The sequence below is a fragment of the Rhipicephalus sanguineus genome, chromosome 2 (assembly GCF_013339695.2).
Source record: "Rhipicephalus sanguineus isolate Rsan-2018 chromosome 2, BIME_Rsan_1.4, whole genome shotgun sequence".
In the NCBI taxonomy this organism is placed as follows: domain Eukaryota; kingdom Metazoa; phylum Arthropoda; class Arachnida; order Ixodida; family Ixodidae; genus Rhipicephalus; species Rhipicephalus sanguineus.
Genome location: NC_051177.1, coordinates 104,804,771 through 104,828,060, shown reverse-complemented (window position 1 = coordinate 104,828,060; position 23,290 = coordinate 104,804,771). Strand labels below are relative to the sequence as shown.

Genomic DNA, 23,290 nt, shown 5'->3' with positions numbered 1-23,290 from the left:
GTACGGCAATAAGAGTAGCGGTGGCCCACCGAACTGCAAAAGAGCGAGGCGAGATGGCGCTGCAAGTACTATCATCATCATCATAAGACAAACGCATGTTTGCGGCTGGCTCGCACTGGTCACGCAAATGCGCTTCTCACTGTCGTGGTATCTTGTTTCTTGTCGTTGCTAAATCGCGGTTCGCTTGTGTAGTAGTTATCATAAGGTAACCTAATTGGCCTCGACTGGCAAAAACGTCAATCAAATAAGGTTTGCATCGTTTATTATTACTGCCCAAGCTTGCAAGCAATGTATACAGTGAGGTCCAAGCAAAACAATTCACTCGTGGTGCACATCGAAAGCCTTCAACCCGTACGTGTGTAGTGAGTCTGAAAGCTGATGAATATGCGCAGAACAAACGTTGCTCACTTTGTGTTGCGGCGTCCGAGTTGAACAGCGCAGCTTTAGGAGAAGGGTATTATGCTGCCGTTAGTTATGCGGCATTGCCAGGTTTAGTTGATATTAAAGTGAGCGCATGGTGTGGCATAGAAACAAAACGTGCGCACGCCAACAGATAGTTAGCGCAGTGACAGCAATGTAGTTTGGCTAAACTTGTTACGTAAAAAATCGCGGATGCGTACAGTTTTGCATCTTTCTCGACCATAGATATTATGTATTTAGTTGATAGGTGAAAGAAATTATTTCAGGCTTGTTTTGTTCCTCGTTATAGTTCAGTTATATAGTTTCTACTGCTAGAATTTCTTGGCGCAAGTAGTAATCGGACTGCTGAGTATGCAGCGAAGACGAATGCTAAAGAAAGAGATATATAACGTGAGTGCTTAGACATTCAAGAAGCACAATTCTGAGAAATTAAGCTTTTCGCACGCATTGTACATATTTGTTGGTGCGCGCATAGAACACTAAACAACTTCTCAGCCATGAGCACAATCTCTGTATCACATAGACATGTCGATAGAACTTGAGCACTCTATTGGAAGCAAGCGCTCATGAAATCAACTGGTGAGGCATGATGTGAACCTGTGCCAATGCTGGATAAATAAACGTAATGTCTATATATATATATATATATATATATATATATATATATATATATATATATATATATACCAGCTTGATATACGTAAAATCTTGCAAAGTGGCTGTGGATAAGTCAAGTTCATGTATGTTTTAACTACCTCTTTGATTGCTTGGGTTTCTCCTTCGTGACAGTAGGGCACAGAATTTCACTTTGTAGTGGTAGGCGCTATAACTGTGACATGTTAATTTAATCATGCAGCAGAAGTAGGCGTGCTGAAACAATTTTGAGACATTTCTTTGTTACATGAAAAATAAAACACAACCACATCCAGTGAATACAATCTCAGTCATCACGACAACTTAAACATGCTTGGTGAAGCTGTGCTGCAAGAAGTGCTCGTAATATTTACAATTCGTTTATTAGCTGTAAATAACTTGAAGGAGCCCATTGAACATATGTGCAAAGGCTAAAGTAATTGAGCACAACCTTGTAAAGCTTTGGCGTATTTTAACACGAAAGTGTTTTATACCGGGGTCCACCAAGACTTTCATGACGTATTTCCCTCACGGAAGTACGTCAGCAAAATGTACGCCATCAGATGGCAAAGAAAAAGAACTATTAGAAGTAGTTGCCCTGACAGGAGTCGAACCCATGACCTCTCGGTCCGCGGCGATGGCTCGCGGGCGCTTAGCCCACTGAGCTACCGCCAAACACATTACGGCGGTTACATCAACACGTCTTTTATATTTCACACTTTCCGCTCACAGTGCTCTTGGATGAATGGATGGATGATATGAGCGTCCCCTTCATAACGGGGCGGTGACATGTGTGCCACCAGGCTTGAAAAAAGTCTTCATTTATACCCACAGTGTCGTTTCGTACGTTTTCATTTGAACATCCCTTGTAGCATAAAATCTAAGGCTAGGAATGAATGCAAATTTGTTTTCGGTTATGTCCATTTGAGCAAACAAAAAATCACAGCATATCCACGGAGTGAATGATGATGAGTGGGCGAAGCTGCGGAGGTTCATCGGTAAACCGCGAATCTTCCGTGAATTCTGCCCAGTACATCATCACCGACGTGAGATCGGGCGCGTTTATACTAAAGGTTCGATGAGTTATGACGACTTGCAGCTCACTTTAATTTTACATGTACGCTGTGAATTTTCATTGTTTAGAAAACCATTGCTTTAGAAAACATCTGGCGTCTTTCGTTAAGCAGCTGGCGTCTTTTCGTTTTGCTTTAGAAACATCTGGCGTTCTTCCGTTTTGCTTTTACAAAACATCTGGCGTCTTTCGTTGGTTTATTTCATCAATCAACGGCGTTTTGAACAAAATTTTTATTGTTTAATCACGCACAGGAGAAATCTCACCAGGCACTACCTTGGAGGTAAAGAATGGCTGCTAATGGGAATGAGAGACAGAAGAAGTCGGCATTTAGCTACCGCTGCGAATTTTTCATTGTTCAACAACGCACAGGAAAAATCTCCCACCGGCACCACCTTGGAGGTCAAAGCGTAAGACTGGTTACGCACTACGACTACGACTACGAGGGACGAACGGGTGCCGCCTTAAGGGGCTTCGCCCCTAAAAAAATGCCCCACCTCCCCGAAGGGAATCGTGAGGAAATGCGAATGCATTTCTTGCGCCGAGAGTACACGGCGTAGTAACTTTAATTGCGTAAAGCTGGACACATCGACGCGCTCAAGTGTCTCCCTTTTGTGCGCCTCTTTCAAAGAACGCTTCCTACGTGCGTTCGTAATCACTTCAGGGATGTTGCCACCGCCTTCAATGCAGCACAAACGCTTTTAGAACGCGCTGTTTTTAGGCTGTGCCAAGGCAGCACAAACGCTACAAACGCGTTTCAAACGCGCTGCATTGAGGCGGTGGCGCAGGGAGGAGAGAGAGCGAGCGGCGAGAGAAGGAGCGGCGAAGCACTGCACCTACCCTCTCCACACACGCGGGAGCTCCGCCGAGCCAATGCCACCTAGAAAAAAAATTTGCGCTGGCCGAGCTTCCGTGGGCGCCCTCACACGCCAGAGCGCGCTCCTCCTCTCCACTCACTCTCCGCTACTCCGCCCGCACCACCTACTCCAGTTGCTAGGGGCGAGGATAAGCGCGCGCGCCTGCAGCTGTTGCTATGGGAGAGGGAGTGAGAGCGGAGAGGCGCGCGGACAACGCCGGATGCCTTACATAGCCCGACATTCGCATTTAAAAAGAAATCAGCCGTCGCTACGACCATCCCATTCGGCGTTTCCAATAGAAATGTAATTTCGTCATTGCTTTAACACACCCCACGCCTCGCTCATAGCATCCATCTATATCGAAAAATAGCTCTCAGATACTCGCCTGGCTGTCGCGCCGCGTTGCCCGCTCGCCCTGCGAGAATTAACGGCCAATCTAGAGGGAAGACACGACGCGCGTAGCGTTTCTCTTCACGTTTCGCGGCTCTGTGAAGGAGTGCATATCGAGTATCTGTGTTTATTATGTGCTTGTTGATGCTATATTTGCGTGGGACTCGCCATATGCATGCGGTGTCCACGTATATATTAACTTTAGCTACCGCAGGGGTTAAATCACGATCATTGGCGTTAGTCGTCGGTACGGAGTTGTGCCAATAGGTGTCAACGTGGGTGCGTCCCCATTAAGCGGTGCTGTATCTGCCAAATAACAGTAGACATTATACAAGCTCTCATATACCAACGTAACATAAAAAATCAACTACTTCTGTGGCGACACGTTTCACTTTCGTGGTATACCGATTCCTATGACAGAGGGATCAGCCATCTTTTTTTATGTAAACTTCTATCATCTAAACACAGTTAAAGGGGCACTAAAGGAAAATAACAGTTTATGTCAGAGTGAAAGCTCAATATATGACAACGTCTAAGACGGCAATATTATCAACCGCAGTGCCCTACTTACCGAGAAATTGAGCTAAATGTATAACACGACGTGCGCCGCGAGTGGGACATTTTGGAAATAAGCCCGATGACGTGAGAGCGTCTGTCTACAAGTAATGACTAGTAATCAAACTAGCTGCAATAAAAAAAGAACCTTCCGTGCATCAAGAAGTGTAATAAGATGCTGCTTGTTCGTTTCTGTTTGATTCATGGAAAAAAAGAACATCTTTGGCGTTGCCATGGGGAAGGGCACGCGTGGTTCAAAGGTTCCGTTTTCGCCGAACTGCACTTCGCCCGGCTCCCGGCTTCGCTCACACGGTTGCGTAGCAGCGGTTGTTTCGGTATCGCGTACTGCCGTATGTTTTTTTGCGTGCACGTGAAACACGCTCTGACAGAAAGTTCGACAAACTGTCGCATGCATGTGGCGTTGCCGGATGCCCGCATGGTGCACGCTGCCAGTGCACGCCGCCGCACAGTAAAGGTGAGCAACGTTGGGCACAGCAACAGTGACGTCAGAAAGACCGCTTTCAGGCGGATGATTTGAATTGCGCTAACGCGATGCGGACTACTTAAACGTGATATTATTTTAAAATGAGCACTTCCTTGGCACGAAATTAGCACTACGAGGTTTCTAGACCGCTATTTCAACAATCAACGTCGGCTTAATATTTGCCTTTAGTGTCCCTTGAAGGCAAAACAGTTTTGAGCGAAGTTTGTAAACTGTCTCACAAGGCACAACTAAATGTCGGAAAGCCTGTTAATTCCCCTCATGGCCGTGATGTTCGTTCTGTAGTGTAATTTATAATTTCGCATAATTTCCGAAACCATGATGTGAGTTTGAGTCATACAGTAGTGCGCAACTTTAGATCGATTCTAACTGCCTGAGGTTAAACCAAACGCAGTTGTAGCCTTGAAGAAGACAATACTGCTTGTTGAAACATTTGCTCCAGCGACACCTCACAAATGATTCGTCTCTTCAAGCTTCAGTCTTTCCCTGAACTTCAGACGGAAATCTAAGGACACGAGTGTCCTTGCATTTCACCTTCATTGAAATGTGACCACCGTGGCTGGGAATAAAACCTGCGTCGTTGAGCTAAGCAGTCTCGTTGAGCTAAGCCGCAAACCTGCGTCGTTGACTAATACACGGAGCTAATGTTCAATCTTCCCCGCCAGAGTGGTATAGTCGTTATGGCGCTCGACGGCTCACCCACAGGTCGCGAGATCGAATCCCTGCCGCGGCAGCTGCATTTTCGATTGAGGCTAAAATATTTCAGGCCCGTGTACTTAGATTTAGGTGCACGTTAAAGAACCCCAGGGGGTTGAAATTTCCTGAGCCCTCCGCTACGGCATCCCTCATAATCAGGTCGTGGTTTTGGGACGTCAAACCCCAGATATTGTTTTAGTGTTCAATTTCAACGCTATTTCAGTGCAGATTGCATGACACAGTAGACAGCAAGTGCTTGTGGACGATTATAAGCACCCGTCCATGAGACGCCTGGTGAACCATTCACAAATACAGCATTGCAAGCGGTTTAAGATGACCTGTTGTAGCAGATGTTCATATGCTTCACCCATTGCATATCGATGTTTCCTTGTCAGGCCAGGAGGCTATAGCAGAAAAAAAAATAAAAAAAAGAATACTTCTCATTATAGTGACGGTACTTTATCACATTAAAGTGAAAGTACACTCATAATTATGTGAAACTATTGTTGCATTAAATGTGTAGGAAAAATAACCTACACTGACAACGTGGAGAAATAATACCTCTAATCTAATTGCTTATTTCTAAAGTGCGACTGCGCCAAAGTGTAAGCCGTATGTTTTTTGCACTGATATACTGGCTAGTTACGAAGATACATGCGAGGCGTTAGTGATGCGTTTCCCTTCTTTTATTGCAGCGGCCTGGTTTGTATCGCCAAACGATAAACTTCCGGAGTGCACTTCTATTGACTCAGCAACTCGCTCCCACGTGAAGCCACGCCGCCAGAGAGAGAAACATGTTATTAAAAATATATATATAAACCAAGCATGTGGAATGGAACCCTAGTCCGGGGTCCCTAGACGATCTCCGCCAGGAACCCATGTTTTCTCGGCGACAGAGTATGACACGTTAAAAAAAATTAATATTGCATTGCGTCGCCTCCGTGTGACACCCACACAAAGTTATTGGTAAAAAAAATGAAGCAGTGGGTTTTTACTCACCGGTCTCGGGTTTGAAACGAGTGTTCATCTGGTGAAAGCTTCAACGGTACCTTCATTCCCCCGAAGTCATCTGAATGTGCTTCGCGAAAGCATTTTACAGAGTCAAAACAAACAAAACGAAAGTGAGTGTGTCAGCCGGCAGCGGATAGAGACCCTTCCGAATGCAGCGCGAACTGTTAACTGCCGTTAGCCGCCGTATATTTTGAAATGAAGATAATGATGTCGATAGGCTGCAGACATCTACGACGACAACGAGTCAGTTGGAGCAAAAACTATCACAAAAGATTGATGACGCGGTACATTGCAAGGCAAGAACACTTGGTATAAACAGCACTTTGTTATATTTAGGCGTAGCATTGTACAAAGGAGTAGTATTCAATTATTTGAAGAATATTTTGAATTGAAATTTGGCCCTGACGAGGGCGCCCCTACATGGAAGTGCAATAGAGCGAATGGCGGTGCCCATGCGATCCTAACGCAGAGGTTAGTCGAGCCACTCCCGTTGTTTGAAGCCAGAACGCGCCACGGTTGATTTTTTCGCTCTCTGCGGCGGTTTCTAGAACTTGAAACTTTCCGGGTCCTGGTTAAACCTTATACAATAGGTAAACGATAGTTACATAAGAAAGGGAAAGAAGAGCAAAGATTAACTTGAGTCTAGTGGGGGGCATGAAAGGGAGCTTGCGGCGTTGCCGAAATAGTAACATTTCAAGATCTAAGGTACATATGCCTCGGTAGACCTTCTATGATCACCAGAGCGATGACCACTGATGAGAGACAGTCGTACAGACAACATACTCGGGTCATTGTTCTGGTAGGTGGCAGGTTCTAGTCCAGGTTGAGGAGAGGAGCGATATTATTGATGCACTCGTGTATACGTTGCACCTCATTGCGACCTCATCTTGACAGGATGTATCTGTACGGACCAACCACCGGTGGGGATGTGGCAGTGCTTGCTTAGCTCATGGAATCGATCGTAGGTCTGGACCCCGGTTGGGCTACACATGACCTGCTCTGCAGCTGAGCGACGCAAGTAGTAGCTCGGAGCCCGGTCCCTTGAAACGTAAGGTTTAAACCTAAAGTTGAAACCTAAAGCGTTAAAAGGGACGAAGGAGGGGGTGAATTGGACGGCGGAAGGTGCGGGTTTCCGTGTCCCCACTTGTTTTATTTAGATGATAAAAAATTCGGTATTTTGCTTGAAGTGCTGAAGTTTTATTGCTTACAATTACGAGGCTAGTCGATCAAACAATTCGGCTTTTAAGCTAGAAGACCACTTTCGACACGCTGTAGTTTGCAAAACGCCGAATGTCATTAGGTTCAGCTTCCGTCCCTTCTCTTTCTGTTGTATTTTTAATGTGTCTCGGTATTAATAATACCTGGGGTTTAACGTGCCAAAACCATGATATGATGAAACCATGACATCGAAGCGCCCGGTCCAGAAGGGGACGGAAGGTGTGGGTGAGAAATACGTTCTCCGCAGTGAGGAGGGGAGGGGGTGCTGTCCCCAATGTCCAAGAAGCCAGAAAGGCTTTTCTGCGCACAGTTGGCACAAAGCCTTAGAATCGCTTTTCAACAAGTTTAACGCTATCGGCTGTACAGGCATGTCTGCCATTCTGTCATATGGTACACCAAGACCGAGTATTTGTTGAACAACCAAGTTTGTAGGCGTTACACACCATTTGCGACCACAACCTTCGAAAACTCTAAGATTGTTTCCAAGTGATGAGAACTGCGATGCATGCTACAAAATATCAAAGCACTTGCGTATAAAACGCAGTCCGGTCAGAATATTAAGATTTTTAGAGATTTAAGTTTTAGTCGCTCACTATACGCATGAATAATCAATAAGTCAGCCCAACGAAAGATATATCGACAACAAGCACACTCTGCTTAGATTGTGTGCCGGATTTGACGTTGGGGAAGAATGCTTACTGGCAAATCATTTTTGGCGAAATCGTTCTACACAGTGATTACTCTACAACATCTAAAATCCGTGTTATCTCAATTCGACTCATTTGATCCTGCACAGGCCATATTTATTTGAAGACGGTGATCATACAGCAATCAATGGCTGTTTTTACTCGGTTAATCCCTCAGAATGAGCAGGCTCAGACCAAAGATCTTCACGATGACCTAGCCCGAGAAAAACGTAAACACATTCGTTAAGAGGGAAGCTTTTTGCTCGTTGTACATTCTACCTCGGTGGTTCCTTTAGTGCACGCTTCCATTACTAGGAGCTTCTACAAACTCCGAACTGAATGCGTGCGAATACGTTTTTTTTGGGGGGTTTTGGTCCCGGATAGAAATCATTCTTGAGCCCCTCATTTACCGTCCTCTGCTGCAACGAAGCTCTCAGGATATCCTTGTTTGGTCAGTGCTTACCCAACCACTAACGTCTGCCCTCTTTTCTCTTCGTATGTTGTTACTGTATCATGGTTCCTGTTAGTTGTTTGACTTCACTAAAACATAATGTCTTCCCTCTCTCCTAAACCAGAACGTTTACTATGTCGCCACTGCACTCGCTTTACCGTTCCAAGTGTATCGTCACAAACCAGCTTAGTTTCTTGTAGGATTATCTGCCGTTTCTTTTTACGTAGACAAGATTACCCTAATTACCCTATGAAAGCGTTTTTAAATCCCAACCTTGCTTCTCAGTGCTGTCGCTTTATTCCGAGCACAATCTCTCGTCTAGTTAGCGTCAGTCTTGGCCGTCGCAGCTAGAACATTTTTGTTTTGAACTGAAAGTTCTCCAAATATAAAGCGCGCAAAGAAAACTCAGGGTGTACTGCACGCACAAAACAAAAAAGTTTATCGCCAACGACTTGTCAAAGGATTTACGCGACCTTAGTGTTAGAAAAACGACTGCTTTAAGATTTACAAGAACACAAACTACTTCACAATACTTTATACCTATCCATACACTCAGGTCGAGACGACGGCCCGTTACTGACGTTCTCATATAGACATGTATTCTAAGTTCGTCTGTCTTTTGCCCTGGTGTCTCTGGAAGAAATAAGAATGAATTAAAATATGGGCACCCCAACTGGTATTTGTGCTCTCCAAATCTCTAAAATCAATGCATGATTTTACACAGCGTGAGCAAGGGCGAGAGTGAAAGGGTCTCTAAACAACACCGAGTTCAAAAACGAGAGGATGGTTTCTTACTCGCCTTCTCTACCCTTTTTACAGGCGCTATGTCCTCCTCGCCACTTATTTCTTCACAAAACACGTGTAAAATGGCAGCACAGAGCATTCAGCCTATCGGGATTTAGCGCTTTTCGAGTACACGCCGTTATTAAATGCGAAGCATCTTATGGCGGAGTTCAAACCGGTGTTGTGCGGCGTGACCACCCTTACTGCGCATGCGCAAACCCTCTCCACACACCTCATCTTACGCCCCTCTCCACTCCCCCTCTCCCTTTCACCCTCTCCAGAGACCCTTCTCCCTTCCCCCTCTCCACTCCCCCTCTGAAACGTGGGCTCGACATGCCGAAACGCTGCTTCGCATCGCATCATGGTCCCCTGCAGCGTCAGATGGCGTGATTTTTTTTTCGTCCTGCGCTGTCGAAAACGCACAAAACGGAATGAAATCCGGTGATCGCGCACGACAGTCATGCGAGACAAGGCAGAACGGGCACGTATACGACTGCATGACAAAGCAGGGGAAATACGCCTTCGTATGAGGACCAATCGAGAGCTTAGTTCCTCATGACGTCACCTGAACAAGACTGCTCGCGTCATGAATTGTGCCTAGAAGAGAAAAACGCGCTCGTGCTTTGTATTTTCAGATGTTGTTTAGGGGCCCACTAAAGCTAGTTCATGAAATCACAAGAAGATTATCAAACAGAACATTTTATAAGTGCGCAAATTTTTCTGAACTGAAAATCTAGAAATCAGCAAGCGCTGCTTATTCGCCGTGGTATATGTTATCGTCTCGAGATGTTCTTCGTCATTTTGACCAGTTTAGCTGCACGTTCACAGTTAACGAGCCGATATGTGCACTCACGTCGTCAGGTGATTTCTCTACGGCACTAAGTCGCTTTGGCGTTGGCTTCAGTCCTCTCGGGAGTGACTAGGTGGCGCAATGTCGTATTTTGCTGTAGTGATGCCCACGCCAGCGTTCCCTGTTTCGAAGGCTCCTTTTATTCTCTTTTATCTTTAATTTGAATGTTCGTGGAAGTATTTACCTTAGACAGCGAAGTCATTCCACTCGCCCTGAAAGATTACCCTTGGGCAATCTTAAGTGTGTCCCACTGAATCTTGTTGCGCAAGGAACCACGCGAAGATACACGGGAAATCCCGAGGTAATCAATATTGCCGCATTCAAAAGAAGCAAGGAAGAGACCAACCGGATGTGCGCTAAGACACAAGCTTTGTCTTACAAAAGCCTCAAGGACCCACGACATGCCACATGGGTCTACGGGACTAATACTTGCGTGCTTCGCCAGCGGTAAGGACGATTGCGCAGTGAGCCAACGTTTGCTTCGTCGCTTGTGGGCGGACGTCATATTAACGGGAGCTGATTTAGTTCCGATTGGAATGTCTGAACGCAACTGTAGTGCGTCACTGCGCCTCTTGAAGAATGTCATTGCGCTTTCCAGAAACCTTGTGAAAGTCTGTGAGCGTTCCCCTGTGTGTGCACGGAGCAGAGTTTATATGTTCATTCGGCTGATGTTTCCTCCGCCATTTTGCCAGTGAGCGACAGCTCAACGGGGCGGCACTGCTTCAGACTTTGTCCCATAAAAAAAAAAATGTCTCATCACTTACTCCGAGAGCATTTCCGGCACAGGAACTTCACGCGCAACCGCGATCTTTCAGCAGTGGGTTAATCATTTGTGAGATACTACCTTCAAATTGAAAAATTGTTTCTTAAAATCTGCAGAACAACATTTAAGATGACTTAAGAAAATGCTTGACACTATGCTCAAAAAGCTCGGCAGAATAGATTCTGAGAAAAAAGTGGCAATGTCCTTATAGCAGGGCATGAAATGTGGTACACATGTGCACCGCTGTCCTCAAGAGGTATCAAATGCAAAAAAAAACAGGAACATTATTTAGAACTTTAATGGGGCTGCTTACTTTTAGAATTGTTTTAAGCGTTCAATGCATGTCGCAACTTGGTATTTGCTGCTCAGATAGCTACTGTGCATTTATGCCTAGCACACGCGAAGGTGGCCTGTGACAGGTACATCAGCCAACGGGATTTTGCGAATTTATGTATACAGTAACTAAATGATTTGACTGCGATTGACGCCGCTTTTGCAAATAAATCATGCGTTACAATGAAAATAAAAAATATATACTGCATATGTAGAACTGTACCGATGCGATAGTTGTCCTTTTACAGGTAACACAACCAGTCAAAATCAAGGCCAAGAATGACTAGTTGAAAAAGAAAACTCAATAATAAGGGCAGCAAAAACATCCGTCTGTGTTGCAAGTGGGTCACTAGGTTTTGTCTAGTAAACGGATAAAATATGACACTTCACAGGCATATTTAAGCAATGTTTTCAGGGCACTAATTTGGGCCACTGCAGCTGACAGCGAGCAGTAATCAATGCACGCGTAAAATCAAGTTTGCTGTCTGCGCCCCATGGCGTAGCGAAGTAAAAACTCCAGATAGCATTCTTCAATACCTCTGTAGATGGTACCACCAGTAAGAGCGGTAGCAATTTGGACCGTGTATTTTGTTATGCGTCTTTAAAGCGCAGTAAGAAAAGCGGTACACATTTGCACCACTGTCCTACAAAGGGTCAAGTTTCTCAGAAAGTACACATACGCGGTCTTTGATGGGAGATATCCACACTGAATGTGTTGACACATTACAAAACTTTTAAACTTCGTTGAAATAACACTACATGTACACTAATTGGGGTACATTGTTAGATGGATGTTTTCAAACATTTTATTCATTCTTCTAGCATAAAAAAAGATCCATTATGGAGCTACAGAAAATCAGAGGAAGGGTTTTCTGGTTTTGTCTTATCGCTCTTGGATTGCGCATATAACACGTAGAGAGATCAATTACCACAAACGCACTATGGAATATCAGCCGCTGAATTGAATGCCAATGTGTTCGGTTTCATTAAAAAATGATGTCTGCGCTTCGCTATACAAGTTTAAGTCGCATATCTATAATGTTCATCAACTATTATCGATAAATTAGAGCATCATTGAATTCAGAGCTTGTATGCTACCTTCCTCTCGTATTCAGTTAGGCTATGTGGTAATTTTTGCTTTGGTAGGCCTGTAGCTCGAAAAATGCCACATGGTGGGCACGAACAAAACATATCTGCTCTTGCTCATTCCTCGTGTTTCCATTATATCAGAGAGAGAGTACGAGCGCATGCGCACTTCTACTGTACTGTGCGCGAGCAGTTTACAAAAAAAGCTGCCTAGCATCCCTGCCGGGATTCGAACCCGGGACCTTTGGATTAGAAGTCCAACGCGCTTTCCACTGCGCCACAGGGACACGCTCACGCCTCGGCACTGCCTGTCCAAAGTGCAACGAAAAGTAGTCGGACCAGCACTTTACAAATAAGGAGAACTGCCAGAAAAGCCTTACATATTCTCGTCAATTTTACCTTCAATATTTTTTCTTAAAAACACACAGTAACAACATTGTACAGCGTACTGATGTTCAAATTATGTGTTTTTTACGCTGTTGCAATAAGAGTAACGTAGACCGTTTCGCAGATGTGGGGTAAATAAAAGTGGTGTCATATTCAGGATTTAACGTCGCATACCAACGCACAGAAAATGGCACTGGTAGCGTTGGGGTTAACTTCCACCACTTCGATTTCATTAACTTGAACCTTAACGTTATTACACTAATGTTATTGCATTTAGCCCCCATCGAAACGTGGCAACCGCAGAGACAATACATGACCTAGTGTTTATTAGCGGGATGCCTTAGCCACTAACCCAGCGTGGCCACCTGCAGTTGAACGAAAGGCAGAGCAAGAACTAGGCTGCAGAGGCACCCCCGTGACAGGGCTGCAAGCAGCGGTAAACTCCGTCGAACAAAGGCTTCTTTAGCTCAGGGAACTGCATGGTTTGAAGATGGCTGATTATCGCAATATCTCTATTTTTTGTTGAATATTTCTCTTGTTTGTGCGACTGCCTATACATTTACCTTATAACCGAAATAGGTAAATGGTTATGTTTTCGTATATGATGGAGAACTAAATGTTATAAGTGTTTTCTATAGAAACGATTAATCTCGGATTTTGCAAGTGTCGGGAAAGCATTGGTTATAGTGAATCTTTACAGCACGTAGTTTCGGTTAGCGTTCCCTTGCTCACTTGCTTGATTGACTGGTGCTTTGCCGGACACATGAGGAAAATAACTAGCGTTTGTCAGTGCTTCCGGTGAAAAAGTCAAGCAAATATTTTAGAGTAATTGCATACTGCGCTTTTTGTGTATTTAAATGGTTGTGCATATTAAAAAAAGGAATAGCATGAAACAAAACCATCCCTGCCGGGATTCGAACCCGGGACCTTTGGATTAGAAGTCCAACGCGCTTTCCACTGCGCCACAGGGACACGCTCACGCCTCGGCACTGCCTGTCTAAAGTGCAACGAAAAGTAGTCGGACCAGCACTTCACAAATAAGGAAAACTGCCAGAAAAGCCTTACATTTTCTCGTCAATTTTACCTTCAATATTTTTTCTTAATAACACACAGTAACAACATTGTACAGCGTACCGATGTTCAAATTATGTGTTTTTTACGCAGTTACAATAAGAGTAGCGTAGACCGTTTTGCAGATGTGGGGTAAATAAAAGTGGTGTCATATTCAGGATTTACCGTCGCAAAGCAACGCACAGAAAATGGCACTGGTAGCGTTCGGGTTAACTTCCACCACATCGATTTCATTAACTTGCACCTTAACGTAATTACACTAATGTTATTGCATTTAGCCCCCATCAAAACGTGGCAACCGCAGAGACAGTACATGACCTAGTGTTTATTAGCGATATGCCTTAGCCACTAACCCAGCGTGGCCATCTGCAGTTGAACGAAAGGCAGAGCAAGAACTAGGCTGCAGAGGCACTCCGTGACAGGGCTGCAAGCAGCGGTAAACTCCGTCGAACAAATGCTTCTTTAGCTCAGGGAACTGCATGGTTTGAAGATGGCTGATTATATCGATATCTCTATTTTTTGTTGAACATTTCTCTTGTTTGTGCGACTGCCTATACATTTACGTTATAACCGAAATAGGTAAATGGTTATGTTTTCGTATATGATGGAGAACTAAATGTTATAAGTGTTTTCTATAGAAACGATTAATCTCGGATTTTGCAAGTGTCGGGCAAGCATTGGTTATAATGAATCTTTACAGCACGCAGTTTCGGTTAGCGTTCCCTTGCTCACTTGCTTGATTTACTGGTGCTTTGCCGGACACATGAGGAAAATACCTAGCGTCAGTCAGTGCTTCCGGTGAAAAAGTCAAGCAATATTTTAGAGCAATTGCATACTGCGCTTTTTGTGTATTTAAATGGTTGTGCATATTAAAAAAGGAATAGCATGAAACAAAAACATCCCCGTCGGGGTTCGAACCCGGGACCTTTGGATTAGAAGTCCAACGCGCTATCCACTGCGCCACAGGAATACGCTGGCGCAGCGAGAATCCTCACCAAATATGAGACACATTCAAGTTGTAACTCCGTGACGGCCGCCGGAAATAATTGGTCACAGATGAATCTGTTTTACAGGATGCTTCGTAGTAGCAATGTTATTGTTGTCAGCGCTCTCACAAACGACAGAAAATTTGATGGCATACATTGTATGCTTACTGCTACACCTTCGTCACGTTTCGAATGTACTACTGCTATACCACTGCTGGATGTACTACTGCTGAATTATTCAGCTCTTGTCGCGTAACCGAGAACTCGTGGTCCCGTCTCCGCAATTACTTTCCGTCGCATTTTTCCCTGGGAAGCATTGGTGCGTTAGCGTCTCCCTGTGGCGCAGTGGATAGCGCGTTGGACTTCTAATTCAAAGGTCCCGGGTTTGAATACCGGCAGGAAATCTCGTGCTAAACACACTTTTTTTAAGTACAGGAAACTGGGGGAGTTGGTAGTGATTTGAGTTGCGAGTCGGCACTTGTTTGCCTTCTTCCCATGCGTCTTTGTTAGATGTGTGCATTCTACTTTCGGTGCTCTTTCGGTGCAATAAATGAAATGAACGTGCCTACACTGCAACCTATGTCAAGGCATCTTGTGATACGCAGGGAATGACAAGGGGTGTCTTATCTCGGTCAACTATTTAAATCGAGGGCCGCACTCAGTTCGTAGGATACGTTTTCGAATTTATCCCCTCTATAATTAAATCACTGTTACTATATCGTGAAAGAATCTGCATACCCAGATTCTTTGACGATATAATATAGGACCATTCAGTTATGTACTTTTCTTAGACTGTTAGTTAATCTATTGCCTCCCAATTCTATTTTTATGTACACATAGCATCCATGTAGAATAATGTAGAGGGTCATGTAGAGTAATGAAATGCACTGCCACCGAAACACAGGAAATACGTTAAAATTATTTCACGCGTGTGGTTGTATATAGCCGAGTACAACGTTAAAAGTTCGCAAATAAATCAGTAATTTTGACAATTCCAGCACTTGAAATCGGTGTACTCGAATATCAGTGCGCTTGCCGTTTATCAGCCGAATCTAGTCCAAAACTGTCGTATTTTACAGGTTGTAGTTCTTAATGCCGCCATTATTTTTGTGAATGCATCAGAAAATGAACACGTTAGCAAGCTTACAAGAGTTGCAGTAGCGATAAGTATTCAGAAGAAAAGCGAATAATGCAGGATATTGGCTTGCGTCAGTTTCCTAAAGGCTATAGCGAAACGCAGAACATCTCATGAAAGGAAGTACTCTGGAGATTATATCATACATAGTGAGGCCAAAAAGTCATCAATAACGAGTGAGGTAATAAAATTTTACAGGTATTGGTATTAGTAAGGGCATCGGAAGCCATCGGAAACACGCCTAATACGTATAACCAATGCGGGTCCCGTTCAGTGGCTTAGATGTCTTGCAGGTTTTCGGTAGCTGCAATGTCACTTACATTGCCTCAGAAACACCAGCAACGTTATGGTGTTCCAACTATAGAACTTTTATAGAATTTTTATAGAACTCTCCATAAAACGTACTATCTCCTAAAGTTTTTGTTTTGCCTCTGCTCGGCGCACAGGCCCTAAAATAAAATCCTGAACTTGGAAAAAACGCTACATTGGCCTATGTTCAGACGTCTGTAGCACCCTAAGGTGGTCCAAGAAAAAATAAGCAGAAAAATGCATACGATTGAGCGTCATAACGACTTTGTCCACAGAAAGTTTGATCGAAGTAGTTTTTTTTTTAGTCAAGAAAAATTTTTTGAAGTTTAGTCCCACCATTGCATTAGTTTGCTATGGTGGCAATACAAACCGACTGAACTTACTGCATAAAAAGGAGGTAGTGTATTCGTAGCACATGGTTTTCAGTTCCTATTTTTAGTACTTTATAATGTATATTACATATCAAGGACATAATAAACAGAGGTAAAAATATAACAATACCATTGGCTTAGATGCCAACATTCCCAATAATGAATACATTTGTGATCTATACATTTGTGATAGGTATTCCTCTGTATGGGGTTCGGTAATACATTGCGTTTGTGTTTCATGGCGTAGTGAAATAAATTGGGTAAAATGTGGTCAACAATTGTAACGCAGCACAGCGCGATGTGCAACGTGGCCACAAACAATGTATGTGCAGTGCGCTGAGTGATACTCGAATAGCTTAGACTGCATATAACAAAAGAACACTGCAAGTACCGTATAGACACAGCCTATAATTAGTTCCTAATTAGAGGGTTCAATTGTTTACTGAAATTGTTCTAACAAAATAAAATGCGGCGTGTTGCTACATATATTACAAAAAATCTGTATCCGGTAGGTGGTATGAATTCATTTGATGATCATCCAAGCTAGTTTGAATTCAGGTAGGTTTCTTATAACTCTGACTTTAGATGTGCTGAAGCTTTACACGTTCCCTTGATGGGGGCATAAATAAAACACCTGATGTCCTTCGCCTCCAGTGGTTCAAATTCGTAGGAAAGTTCATTGGCGCATTGCTACTGCTGTATTTGATCGCATGCACTACTTATAAGAAAATAAGTGCGCAGCATCCCTACCGGGGTTCGAGCCCGGGACCTTTGGATTAGAAGTCCAACGCGGATCCTGTTCTGGATCCTGTTCAACATTGCGACGTAATTAATTTGCGATTGGTTACCTCCTATTATCAGAGAACGGGCTCAGGAGTGCGTTATTTTGTTTTTCGGATTTTTGCTTTGTCTTCGATATATCGGCGCCTGCGTCACCCCCCCCCCCCCCCCCATAAAAAAAAAAAAAGCTGATATGCATGTTACACTTGCTAGTGCGCATACACCAGGAATGAAATGTACGACTTACAACTTTAAGTAACGGTTTCATAAAACCAGCCATGACAGAACCCATAACTGCGTGCTACGTTACGCGTAATTTTAATACCTCCTTCAAAATTGATAAGAACTCCCGCATATATTTCACGAACATTTACACATTATGCTGAGAAACACACTGGTAGTTTGTGTAGGCCGTTTTCGATCGTAATAATTCTCAAAGTAAACAATAATTACAAATTCTAATCAACCATTACAGTTTATCATGAAATCAATAACTAAAATTATTTTCAAAAAGAGAGCAGTTGCACATTTCGCGGATGAGGTGGGTTTAGAATTTCATAAATATTTACAATTCCGTTTATATATATCCCTGACGCAACTAAGCTGCAATATGCCGCTTTAAGCATTCATAAAAAATTGTTGTCGTGAAAACTTACGTCCACGAACGCAAGCATCCCTGCCGGGGTTCGAACCCGGGACCTTTGGATTAGAAGTCCAACGCGCTATCCACTGCGCCACAGGGACACGCCGACCCCCAACGACTTCGCGGGCAAAAATGCGGTGGAAAGTATTTGCGGACACGCTACTACGGCATCTTCTCGGTTAAGCTACAAAACTTGAATGATTCACTAGCAGTACATTCCAAATGTGACGAAGGTGTAAGCGGCTGTGTAAAAATTATATCGTTTATTTTCTGTCCGTTGTGAGGGCGCATAGAACAATGACATTACGTTACTACGAATCATCTAGTAGAATGCATTCCATTTGTCACTTCAATGATTTTATGCGGCAGTCATAGAGTTGCAACTCAAATCTGTCGCATTTTTGGTGAGGATAGCGCGTTAAACGTTTAATGTAAATGTCCCGGTTCGAATCCCGGCAGCGATGCATGCGTTCGAATTCATACTAGTTTTAGCACAATCACTTTCAAGAATGTGCCAGGAGATGAGAACTCTAGCAGGATAATGATGAACAAAATCGGTAGTTTCTCAGGAGGAAGGAGGGCATTTTATTGCTGGACGTCAGTTTTCTAAACACTTCGCAAAGCTAGAATGTATGTACACGAAAGCGATGTAACGATTCGAGCCGCACTATCAAGGGAATGCATTTGTAGATCGAATAAGACGTCATCGACTTTTAGAGAAACTTGCGCTAGACAGAACTGCGAGAACTACCGGTTCATTCTCAGCGAAAATGTTAATGTTCTTTCGAGTAGCCGATGTATCTTTTTTAATCTTTTTTTTTATTTATATAACCCACCACTCACCACAAGCTAAACAGAGCTCAGGCAACCACCCTCCGCCTGTTACAGACAAACATGTACCCGTCACTGCATCGTTACCACAAGATAAACCCAGACATTTTTATTAGCCACACGTGTAAGATCTGCAAGACCCAGGTCGCCTCACTCTTGCATATGCTGTGGGAATGTAAACATCAAGACCCTTCCATTAACACGGAGACCCTCTCGTCGAGATGGCACGCTGCCCTGCGCAGCTCCCACATCGACGAGCAGCTTTGGGCGACCCAGCAGGCTCGCGAGACGACGGAGAGGCAAGACCTCGACGTCCCCACGTGGGAGGCCTAGGCCCAGCCAACCAAATTGCTGATTTCAATAAAAGTTTATTTCTTTTATATATAACCCTTCTCTGTGATCACAATGCTTTGTTTGCATACAGTGATTGTAGGCATGCGGTGACTATAGGGTCACTGCATGCTGTCTCGTATATAATACGGCGTAACTTCTAATTTTAGAATATGTTAGTTCTCGCCCACTGACGTTGGCCAAGTTTACATCTTATTTTTAAGTGCCACAACTTTTTTTGTGCGCCGCTCACGATGTCAGCAATGTTTGCACACAAGCAAACAGTTACATTATTAACGTAGTTCACTAGACGTCACAATAAATGTGACTAAATCAAGCACACAGTGCACCGTAGTTAAAATGGCATCGATTGCTTTTTAGATTTTTATTGTAATGACATGAAAGGTTGCTGCGAATTGCACTCTGTTAATGTAGACATTATAAAGGAAACTCACGTACGTTGATTATATTACTCCGGGAAGACCAAAAAGAATGCACGAAGCGAGAGTACTCAGACGCTTTAAAAGCATGTCTGGCATTTAAAGAACAACACGGCAGACATTAAAGTAATGTTTGCTAGAAGCTCGCAGTAATAGTTGAAGGCTGGGAAGCGAAGTGTGCGTTTACTTGCTACGTGTGCAGAGTAGTTAGGGACCATAGTTATGCGGGCTCATTGGGAACGGTGCGCAAAGTGCGCGGTAAAATGCCGAAGCATACCAACAACCTACACAGTCTGTGCGGCTAAATTGGAAAGTTTAATTGAACCATTATGCGTATGGGCGCCGCAGTAATAGCCTCGTACAATCTTTCTTGTTTTTTTTTGTTTTTTTGTCGGAGTAAGGCTATAAGAACTGCGTCGTTTCTGACGCACTCCATAAAACAGATATACTTGGAAACTCGGATTATTCAGGCAAATGATAATGGCCCCGTAGTAGATCTTGCGCTTACTTCCTTCAAAAGTACGCGGTTTGCCCACGCATATACTGCGGAGGCGTAGTAAAGTGAGCACTCGAGCAAGCAGCGTTCTAAAGTACATATGTACCGAGACGAGGCACGCCAGGAACTACATAGACTCCGAAGTGATGCACAGACTGAGAAAGCGCGCATTTAATTTCATGCATCACGTCCGGCCCGCGTCACTTCCACGCTTTATCTTTGATACAGTGTTGCTTTCTATCCGAGTTACGTATACATATTATAGCTTGTCACATACGGAGAGCACGACATTTTTCCAGCAGTCGTGGATTGATCGCACGTGCGTGAATTCGCATGGCTTCGTTTATTGCGTACTTTAATTGTGGAGCCATGCAAGTTGCGTTCTCTTACAAAACAAAAATGTTGCTGCTTCACGTCCAGCCTACTCTACAAATGGGCGCCGAGTGAAACATGACTTTCGTATCGTAAAGCCGGTAGAGCCTCAGCATCATCTACCGCTGACGCGCTCGGAGCGGGGGGGGGGGGGGGAGGAGTCTGGCAGCGGATGTCGTGATCAGTAGTAAACCCAGTTGTAAATGACCCCGCCAGGGATGCGAGCCCACACAGACCGGAGACTGGCGCAAATCCCTGGACAGCTGACCTTTCGGCAGAGCCACATTTGTCTCGCAAAGCGACACGCGAAGCAAGCAACGTGCCGTCGGCAATGCAAGCTACCTGTGTGACGTACCGTATGAACTCGCGTGTAATTCGAAACATGCCAATTAACAAATGTTTGCCGTTTTGCTTCACTTTATCACGCTTTAATTTACTTTTTTACCATCTCTTTAGCAAGAGAGTAAATATATGATGTTGGTGGTGGTTGTAATGTTGAACCAGGCAGGGTTAGCGGCCTGCATAGCCGGTAATTGTTCCGCTGAGCACCTCATGAATTCTGAGGTCTGTCATCACGTGTTAACCAGCCCAGGGTGAACACACAATGCGATGGTGTAATTTTGAGAATCCAAGAAACCGAACGAAATGTTGGCGAGTGTTAGACAGGGATTTATGTTCGTATGTTATTCGTTTATAAAATGTTTCATTATACAGCTAACACGTTCCTTTCCGCTGCGTAACTTGAAATACCTAGCTTATAAACGAACGAAAGAAGGGGGACTTTTTTTGGAGGCTAGTTTCTCTGTTATACGCAAGAAAATGAACGCAACGTACAATTAGGACAATGCCAATCAGTCCAAGTGTGGTAATTATGAAATTAAATTGAAATGACTGAAAGCGGACGAAAAATTGTCTATTGGATTCATTTGCTAGCTTCAAAGTGAAAAATTCAACACACTTACTATGAAAAGCGCAAGCAAGAAGTCTATCTTATAAATGAGCAAGAATACGAAGGAAGTAACGCTTTTTTGGCGTGGCAAACATCATACATTGCTTCTTATGATTTCATAATACGTTTCTACTACTGCGCAAATGTTATGTCTAATAGCTGCTCGAGATAGGATGCTCAGTTAAAAAGCACGAAAAACTGCAGTTGTGGCAACTCTAATGCACGTGGGGCCGGTTATGCAGGGTATTTAAATAGGAAGGCACAGTTATATAATGCTACAGGCTAATCAACCTTCTAATATACAGGAACAAGTTAAATGACAAAATAAACATAGCAGTAGTCAAACGTCCGTCGTGACAATCGAAAGCAAGTTAATTTTGGCGAAATTTAATGCACAAAATTGTTGAACCAACATGGGCTATTGCACATTGTTTTGTGCGTGCAACAACTTCCGTCATGCATACAAGAGAAATGCTTAACCTCCCAATCTGAGCAGGCGTGGTTGAAGAGAACAACTCGTTCAGTGCAACGTGTGCCGACATGCTGATGCCAGCTGCGCCAGTGCTTCCCATCCAGTATAGAATGGATAGACGCCGAGGACAGCGGTGCAGTTTCGTAAAGCATGCATACTGCTAGTCAGCGTTATACGTTAATTAAATATACGCGCTTTTGTGTGTGTGTGTGTGTGTGTGTGTGTGTGTGTGTGTGTGTGTGTGTGTGTGTGTGTGTGTGTGTGTGTCAGGAGTAGTTACATGGCTAAATAAAGGAAGATACTCTAGCTAAAACCGAATAGTAATGCTTTAGCGTCTCAACAGGTTCTTGCAAGTTCAAGATGAGTAAATATTGTTAGCTGGACGCTAATATCTCATGAAAAGAAATTGAGTAGCTGCTAAGAATAATCTCCTTAGTTCGCTCCATAGAATAATGCGTGGTATAAGCAAGAACAGACGAGAACGACATTATATGCCAAGTAAACGCAGGTTTCCTGCGTTTCTTTAGATCACTACTGTGTATTGTCATCTTTCCAGGAAGCAAGGTTTGAATTATCGATGCGAGCTGTTATTACAGTGATGTCTCACTTGTACGAACGTCGGTTTAACGAATATTTCAGCATAAGTAACTTTTAGAAAATCCCCAGCGGTTTTCCTATGCATTAACTGCAAGAATATTTCAGTTAAATGAATTTCTGAATAGTAAATATTTATGTTGAACGAACTTTATCTGCGGACTCGGGTTCATTTTTGAGGGATCAATTGAATGAAGTTCTGCGCTCTGCATCACTGGCGTATCTCTGCGAGCCGCCCCCAAATCGCTCATCCACGGCGGCGGTGCAACATCGCTTGTGTATGCAGCGCCGCCGATGCAAAGCGGCCGTGCGGCAAATGGAAACGAGCCACGTGCGCTTCAGTACCTCCGTAGAGCTATCAGATTTGGAAATTGTTTTCCAGCGTTCGTCCGGAACCGAAAGAAGGAGAGTGCGACGAAGTTGTAATGGCTGAGGCATGTTCAAATCCTGTATAGCCGAGGCTGTAGGATATGCCAGAAAGCTGCGAGACTTCGTGTCACAGCAGCAAACTGTGCCAGAGGCAGTGCACAGAAACATACAACCTGGATAGCTCTGTCCCCTGTTGAGCTTTAAGGACGCCAGTGCAAATGAAGATTACAGAATTTTAAAAAAAGTAAATTGCGTTTCGCATTTTTCACTTGACACTGCTGTGCCCATTGCTGTTCCGTATTCTAGTGAATATTCATTTTAGTGAACTTTCCGTTAAGTGACCTATTTCTTTGGGTCCCTTGAAGTTCACTCAATTGAGGGTTCAATGTACTACTCTTTTTGGAGATGGATGCATACAGCAGCTAATTTTAACTGAAAGATAAATTTAT

At 43.8% G+C, this 23,290-nt stretch overlaps 5 non-coding genes across 5 annotated transcripts; 1 reads left to right on the top strand and 4 right to left on the bottom strand.

The window, feature by feature from the left end:
• Positions 1-12,520: 12,520 nt before the first annotated feature.
• Positions 12,521-12,593, bottom strand: Trnar-ucu (transfer RNA arginine (anticodon UCU)). The gene has a single exon. It is a non-coding gene; the product is annotated as a tRNA-Arg (tRNA).
• Positions 12,594-13,592: 999 nt separating this feature from the next.
• Trnar-ucu (transfer RNA arginine (anticodon UCU)) lies at positions 13,593-13,665 on the bottom strand. Its single transcript has one exon. It is a non-coding gene; the product is annotated as a tRNA-Arg (tRNA).
• Positions 13,666-14,661: 996 nt separating this feature from the next.
• Positions 14,662-14,734, bottom strand: Trnar-ucu (transfer RNA arginine (anticodon UCU)). The gene has a single exon. It is a non-coding gene; the product is annotated as a tRNA-Arg (tRNA).
• Positions 14,735-15,080: 346 nt separating this feature from the next.
• Trnar-ucu (transfer RNA arginine (anticodon UCU)) lies at positions 15,081-15,154 on the top strand. Its single transcript has one exon. It is a non-coding gene; the product is annotated as a tRNA-Arg (tRNA).
• Positions 15,155-18,016: 2,862 nt separating this feature from the next.
• On the bottom strand, positions 18,017-18,089 carry Trnar-ucu (transfer RNA arginine (anticodon UCU)). Its single transcript has one exon. It is a non-coding gene; the product is annotated as a tRNA-Arg (tRNA).
• Between the last annotated feature and the right edge of the window lie 5,201 nt (positions 18,090-23,290).